Here is a 9,257-nt window from a genome sequence, read left to right as displayed (position 1 = left end):
GGAAATAGCGATTATAAACAAACAGAACAGAATTTAGACAGACGGTATATAGACGAACGGAGTTTAATGATTTGATGGACAGACATTTAGATGGACGGTTATGGGTAGGACAGGACAATTTATATAGGACAGACAGGGTTATAGACAGCAGGTTATAATGGGACAGACAGGAGTTATAACGGACGACAGGTTATAGATGGAGACGACGATTTATGGCCATTTTGGACGGGACAGATTATAGATAGACAGAACAGGTTATCAGATAGGACAGAGACAGGGTTATAATGGCACAGGGATTTAAATAGCGACGTTATATGGACGGCAGGGTTATAGATAGACAGGTTTCGCGCTTTAGATGACGGGATTTATACAGGGGTTATAATGCAAGGGGTTATAAATGGAACAGGGACAGGAGTTATAAATAGAGACAGAAGTTAAATAGACAGACAGGATTTAGACAGGCGGAGTTTATACTGCATTTTGCACTTATATAGCGAACGAGTTTAACAGCGAAAGTTATAAACAGGACAGAACAATTTAAATAAGACAGAATTATAAATAACAAACAGAATTATAAACAGAACAGGATTATAAATAGACAAGACAAATTATAAATAGAACAAGGTTTAAATGGCAGAACAATTATAAATAAGCAGATTTATAGAACGGGACAGGACAAGTTATAATAGAGACAGACAGGATTTATATAGCGCGGTTATATGACAGAACAGGATTATAATGACAGACGTTATAATCCTTTACAACAAATTTAAATAGACAGAACAGTTCAACACAGAATTATAATGAGCAACGGAGTTTAATAGAACAAAAAGTTTATAAATAGAACAGGACGATTTATAGACAGGACAGCAGGAATTATAATAGACGACAGAAATTTATAGATGACAGAGAAGAATTATGCAGGATTATGTGAAACAATTATAAACAAACAGACATTTATAACACGGATTTATAAGACACAATAACGCAGTTATAGATAGAGACAGAAGGATAATAGGATTATTATAGGACTTATAACAACATTTACAAATAGGACACGGAATTATATAGACAGAATAGACAACGCACATTATAAATAGGACAGATTTAATACAGGACAGGGAGTTTATAGACAGACAGGACAGGGTTATAGATGGACAGACAGACAGGTTATATAGACGGTACAATAGGACATAACAGGAATTATTGGGACGAAATTTAATAGAGAACAAGTTTAAAACAGGTTATAATAGGACAGAGACAGAATTCAAACCGAAGATTTTATACAAACAGGACTTATAAATGAACAGAACAGGATTTAAATAGAACAGACAGTTATAATGGACAAACAAATTATAAAATAGACAGAACAGGAATTATAAATAGAACAGAAGTTATAGTAGGACAGCGGAATTATAAATGATTTTATTACTAATCACAGAATTTTACAGACAAATTATAGAACACGGTTATAAAGAGACAGGACAGAAGTTTAACGGCAGAATTATAGTCGGACAGAGTTTATGGAACAGGACAGTTATAATAGGACAGAGACAGGACTTATAGATAGGACAGAACAGGATTTATAAATAGGACGATTTAATCGAACAGCGGAATTATAGACGAACAGGAAAGTTATAAATAGGACAGAACATTTATAGACAGCGATTCAAATAGAACAGACGATTATAATAGACAGAGACGAAATTATAAACAGAACAAACAATATTGACGAACAATTTATAAATAAACAAGACAGGTTATAAAAGGACCAACGGAATTATAACACAACAGGATTTATAGATAGGACGACGGATTATAGATAGGACAGGACAGAGTTATAGATAGACAGACAGGAGTTTATAGGACAGGAAGATTTGATACGGGTTTAATAGACAGAGGTTTATGAGCAGGTTATAAATGGACAGAACGATTTATAACCGGGACGGACAGGGTTTATATAGACAGAACAATTATAATACGGACAATTATATGGAGACGGACAGAATTTATAGAAACACGTTTAAAGGGACAGAGACAGAATTATAAATAGGCAGTACGTACAGACAGAAATTCATAATAAACGAGCTTATAATAGAACAGAACAGAATTTAATACGAATATATACCAGGAATTTTATGCCTTTGATGCAATTAAACAGAGACAGAACAAATTATAACAGGTTTTAACAGAACAATTTATAAATGCGCGAATTATAAATACAGCAGAACAGGTTATCGGAACAAAAATTATAAACAAGACAAACAAAATTATAAACAGAACAGGATTGCAAATAGAACAAGACAGGGGTTATAAATAGACCATTATAAATAGACAGAGACAGTTTTAAATCAGACAGAAATTCTAATAGAACAGGACAGATTTATAAATAGGACAGACAGTTTAAATGACAGGACAGATTTGATACAGGAATTTATAAATGGGACAGAACAGGAATTTATAATAGAGACAGACAAATTATATGAGACAGAACAGGGATTAAATAGACAGAACGGAATTTTAAATGGACAGAACAATTATAACAGGACAGGACAGAATTAATAGAAGACAATTTAAATACAGTTGTATAGACAGAACAGAATTATAAATAGAACAGGGACAGGGATTACTAACACAACAGAACAGTATAGACAGGCAGATTATAGATAGACAGAGACAGGAAATTCAAATAGAGACAGAATTATACAGGCAGCAGATTATAAATAGACGAACAAAGAATTATAAATAGACAAGACAAATGAACAGACATTATAAATGAACAATTTTCAAACAAATTCCAAATGACATAAATACAACAGGAATTATTGACAGAGGAATTATAATACAGAGACAGGAATTATAATAGACAGGACAAGAGTTATAAATAGAACAGACAGAATTATAAATAGAACAGGAACAGGATTATAAACAGACGAAGTTATAAATCAGGACCGGACGTTTAATGACATTTATGCAGGACGAGTTATATGGACGATTATGATGGACAGAACAATTATGAGCAAGTTTGCATTAATCAGCGAACTTTAAATGAACAAGAGACAAATTATAAATACAGAACAATTATAGAACAGAACAGAAAGAAGTTATAAATAACAGAACAGGAAATTTATATACAGGTATGACAACTTATAAATAGGACAGGTAAATAGAACAGGATTATTCGACAGTTATAATAGACAAATTATAAATGGACAGACGGAATTATAAATAGAACAAGTTCAAATAGAACAACAAATTATCAACAAGATTTTAATAAGCAGACAGAATTATAATAGAACAGAACAAATTATAATGCGACCATTTATACGCAATTATGAGGCAGACAGTTTAAATCAGACGTTATAGACTCGAACAATTATAATGGCAGACATTTAATCGGATTATAAATAGACATTTATAGCATTTAATGACAGAAACGGATTTAGACAGGACAGCGGATTATAAAGACAGAGACAGGGATTATAAATAGGCAGACAGGTTATAAATAGGACAGACAGGAAATTATAAATGCGAACAAGAATTTAAATGCAATTATAAATGAACATTACAAATAGGACAGAACAAGAATTATAATGGGACACATTATAAATAAACAAATTATACGATTATAATGGGGACAGAACAGGATTACAAATAGAACAGACAGATTATAAATAGGACAGGACAGGAATTATAAATGACAAGAAATTATAATAGAACAGAACATTCAACGACACAAATTCTCAATAGGGACAGGACAAATTATATACCATTATATGCATTTAATAGAACAACAAATTTATGAGACAGGGGTTATAAGATAGACAGATACAGCGAATTTATAACAATTTAAATGCGAAGTTTAAATATACAGAACAGAATTATAAATAGAGCAGAACAGGAATTATAAATAGACACAGGATTGCAGAACAGGTTATAATAGGACAACGGTTATATGCAAAGAATTATAATGACAGACAGGTTATAGGACGGCATTACAACAGGAATTATAACAGGCAGGGTTATAAATAGAATGGCATTTATAGACAGAGACAGGCAGGTTTCAAGTTTATAGAAGACGGTTATAAACAACGGACGGTTATAGCCAGGACGGGACAGAGTTTAATGGAAGACAGAATTTAATGAACAAGACGTTTTGAGCATTTAAATAGGCGGCAGGAATTTGACAGAACGGATTTAGATAGAACAACGATTATGACGGAACAGGTTATAGATAGAGACGGAGGATTTATAATCGCGTTATAGATAGGACAGGACGGTATTTAATGCTTTAGATAGGACAGGACAGTTTATAGACGCGGAGTTATAAACAGGACAGACAGGAATTATATGACCAGGGTTATATAGGACAGTTTAATGCAGGCAGGTTTGATACGTTATAAGTGAACAGAACATTATAAATGCATTTTTGACAACAGGAATTATACAGAACAGATTATTGGAGACAGAACAGGAATTATAAATAAGACAGGACAATTATAAATGAACAGAATTTATAAATAGAAACAAATTATAATAAACGAACAATTACAATGCAAGTTTAAACAGCAGGGAAGATTTATAAATAGACAGAACAATTTAAATAGAAGCGAATTATAAATAGGCAACACATTACACAGAACAGTTTTAATACAAATTATATAACAAGATTTCGAGACAGACGGTTTAAATGCAATTTTAATCAACAGAAAGTTTAATACATTTATAAATAGAGACAGCGAATTATAAATAGGCGACAGGAATATAAATGGGACGCGGTTGTACTTATAATGGACAGGACAGGGTTATAAATGACGGACAGGGGTTTATGAGACAGACAGGATTTAGGCAGGAAATTATAAACAGGACAGACATTTTTAACAGAACAGAACGGTTTAATGGGCAGGACAGAATTTAATAGCGATTATAAATAGAACAGGAATTATAAATCGAACAAATTATAAATAGAACAGAACGATTTTATACGACGATTATAAATGGAACAGGACAAGTTTTAGAGACAGAACAGAAATTTATAAATAGACATTATATACACAAAGTTATAATGCATATAATGCAAAATTAAATAGCCGATTATAATAACGAACAAGATTATAAATAGAACAGAACAATTTATAATACAGACAGAATTTATAATGCAATTATAACAGCAAATTATTAACATTTGACAATTATAGACAGTTATAATAGCAACAAATTATAACAAACAAATTTATAAATAGCAAAATTATAAATAGAAGAACATAATGAACAGACGAATTAATAGAACAGAACAATTATAAATAGAACAGAACAGGAGTTATCTAGGACAGCAAATTTATGACAATGCAATAGGAGGTTATAGCATTATAAATAGGACGACAGGGTTATATAGACAAGATTTAATGACAGGACAGATTATAGGATGCAGGACAGGAATTATAGATAGAGACAAACAGGAATTATAGTGAGTAGGAATTTATGATGCAAAGTTACCTAAACGGCGAACAGAGTTTAAACAGGACAGGACAGGAGATTATAAATACAACAGTTATAAATAGAAAACATTATAAATAGTTATAAATAGAACAAATTTATAAATAAGACAAATTATAAATAGACACAATTTATAAACAGAACCAGGAATTATAAATATAGGACAGGAATTATACATAGAACAACAATTTATAGCCGAGCAGGGTTTATCACGGATTTAATAGAGACAGAAGTTTAACAGGACAGGAATTTATGACAGACAGAATTTAAAGACATTAAATAGAACGAGATTATAAATAGGACAGGGCGCTCTTGGGACAGAACAGGAATTTATCTTTTATATATAAATAGCAGGAATTATAAACAGGACAGATTATAAATCTTATAATAGGACGCTTTCCAACAGAGGTGATAGGAGCAAATTACTAGATGCAGGTTCAAATGCAGTTATAGATGGGACAAGACAGGATTATAAATACGAACAGATTAATAGAACAGGGTTATAAATAGGACAGGACAGGGTTATTGCAGTTATAACAGACAAATTTAATGCAGATTACACAGACAGACAGGATATAAATGAACAACAATTCATAGAACAAAACATATAAATGGGACAGAACAGGAATTAAAATAGAACAACAAATTACAATAGGCGACTTTTTAGGTCAGAGACAAGTTTTGGCGCAATTATATAAACAGAGACAGAATTTATAATAAACAGAACAGGAATTATAAATAGAGCAGAACAGGTTCTAATAGACTATATTAAATACGACAAATAGAACGAAATTTATAAATAAGACAGAGCAGGAATTATATAGGACAGGACAGAATTATTAGAACGACAGATTTATGGCACAGGTTATAAAGCAGAACAAAGTTATCAGACGTTATAAATAGGACAGAACAGATATAAATACAGGGAATTTATAAAATAGACAAACAAATTTATAAAATAAACAGAGACAGGAAATTTACAGGACAGACAATTATTGGACAGGTTAGATAGAAAACAATTTATAACAGGCCTACTTTTTAACAACGAATTATATGACAGGACAAGTTTTAAGGTTATAAATAGACAGGACAGTTATAAACAGGACATTATAATGGACGACAGGGTTTAAATGGACAGGCGGATTATAGATAGGACAGAAGGTTTGTCAAAGTTTGTAGAACGGCAGAATTTATAAATAGGCAGGAAAGGTTATATGGCAACAATTTAGATAAACAGATTTAATAGCGAACAGGATTTAATAGACGAGATTTTAGACAGAAGGGATTTAAATGAGACAGAAATTATATGGACAGACAGGAGTTTAATAGACAGAGTTATAATAATAGACAGAAATTACAAAGCAAAATTTATAAACGGGCAGCAGATTTTGGATTGAATAGGAAGAACAGGAATTTTGAACAGTTTATAATGAGACGACAGGAATTATATGACAGAGGCAGGAGTTATAATAGACAGAAGGTTATAACGAGACAGAACAGGAATTATAAATAGGACAGAACAAATCTAACAAACAAACAGGTTATAATAGGACAGGAAATTTTAATAGGACGGGGGTTATAGATGGGACAGAACAGGAGTTATAGATAGGACAGGACGGTTTTAGAACAACAAGAGTTATAAATAGGACAGTTTAGCGATATAAATAGAACAGCAGGAGTTTAAATAGAACAGAACAGAATTTAATCAATTTAAATGACCGGAATTTTGAACGCAGGAGTTATAATCAACAGGAATTATAAATAGAGGCAGAACAGGAGTTCTAAATGGAACAGCATTTTAATGCGAACAAATTTATAGGTAGACAGAACAGATTATAAATAGGGACAGAACAATTTAACGCGAATTATCAGGCAGCATTTTGGACGGAGAATTCAATGAGCAGAACGGTTTATAAATGACAGGGGTTATAAATAAGAACATTTTGCAGACGGTTTATGGGCAATTATAATACGTTTTAAATAGACGACGGAATTTGGATTTAATAGGACAGGCGATTATGGACAACGTTATAATGGACAGAACAGTTATAGATAGAACGGACAGGTTATAAACAGGGACGACATTTTTGGATTATGACGCGGGCAGTTTAATGAGACGAACAGGGTTTGTGGATGGGACAGGTTGAATCACGGGGTTTAGGACAGGGTTATATGGCGCTTATAAACAGACAGGACAGATTACTAACAGACTTTACAGAATTAACAACAATTATAAATGAGACATTGGAACAGAACGACAGTTATAAACGGAACGGACAGAAAATTACAGTCGAACAGGCGGATTATAAATAGAACAGAACAGAGTTATAAACAGAACAGCAGGAAATTTATAAACAAGACAGAGAAGTTTAAATAGAACAAACAGAATTATAATGAACAGGACAGGTTACAAACAGACAGACAGAATTTAATGACAGGAGAATTATAAATAGGACAGAACGGATTTAAATAGGACGACGGAATTATAAATAAAGGAGTTTAATGCAGGGAATTTAAAGCGGATTTAGATAGGACAGACGTTATAAAGGACAGGGTTATAAATGGCCATTATATGAACAGGACGAATTATAAATAGGAAACATTTAATAGACAAACGAATGAAGGGATTATAGATACAACAAATTATAAATAGACAGAACTTATAAATAGACAGTTATAGTGGAAGATGAGACAGGATTTCAGAGCAGGTTTTAAATAGACAGAAAGAAATTTATATAGGCACAGAATTTAACGCAGAACAGAACAGGTCACGAACAGATTTAAATGACCGAACAGAATTATAATAGCAGAACAAATTTATAAATAGCGTTTATAAATGAGACAGACGAATTATTGCAATTATAAATACAGAAATTATAAATAGACGATTCAAAAGACAGCGAATTATAATAGACAGAAAGAATTATAAATAGACAATTATAATAGAGACAGAACAAGTTATAAATCCAGAATTCTACCATCAGGACAGGAGTTTAAATGGCAGAACACGAATTATAGACAAAATTATAAATAGAACGAACAGGTTATAAATAGGCAGACAGGGTTATTACGCAATTTATAGAACAGAGAGGAGTTAATACCTTTATAGATTATAATAACGAGGTTATGAACTTATAGAACGACTTAACAGGACGGGTTATAAACAAACAGGACAATTACAAATAACAGACAGTTATAAACAGGACAGAACAAGTTATAATAGGACGACAATTTAATAGGAACGGATTATAAACAGACAGAACTTTAATAGGACACGGAATTTAATACAGACAATTTAACAGAACAATTATTAATTTATAACACAAATTATTCGGATTATAAATCAGTATAAATAGGCAGACAAGAATTATAAATAGATTGAGTTATAAACGCGCGATAAATAGGACAGGGGTTATAAACAGGACAGAGGGAGTTATAATAGGACAGGACGGAGTTATAGATAGCGAACAGGGTTATATAGGACAGGACAGAGTTATACAGGACAGGGTTATAGATAGACAGGACAGAGTTTCGAAAAATTTAATGAACAGAGACAAGTTATAGGCAGAACAGAATTTAAATAGGACAAGCGGAATTATATGGGGACAGGAAGGTTATAATCACATGGCAGTTTAAATAGGACAGGGACAGGTTTAAATCAGGACATTATAATAGCAGGGATTATAGATAGCGCGAAATTATAGAATGCAGGGTAGGAGTTTAATGGAGGTTTATTCAGGTTATAAATGAACGCAGAATTA

Source organism: Coregonus clupeaformis, chromosome 14 (genome assembly GCF_020615455.1).
Source record: "Coregonus clupeaformis isolate EN_2021a chromosome 14, ASM2061545v1, whole genome shotgun sequence".
Classification (NCBI taxonomy): domain Eukaryota; kingdom Metazoa; phylum Chordata; class Actinopteri; order Salmoniformes; family Salmonidae; genus Coregonus; species Coregonus clupeaformis.
Note: the sequence above shows the minus strand (reverse complement) of the source record.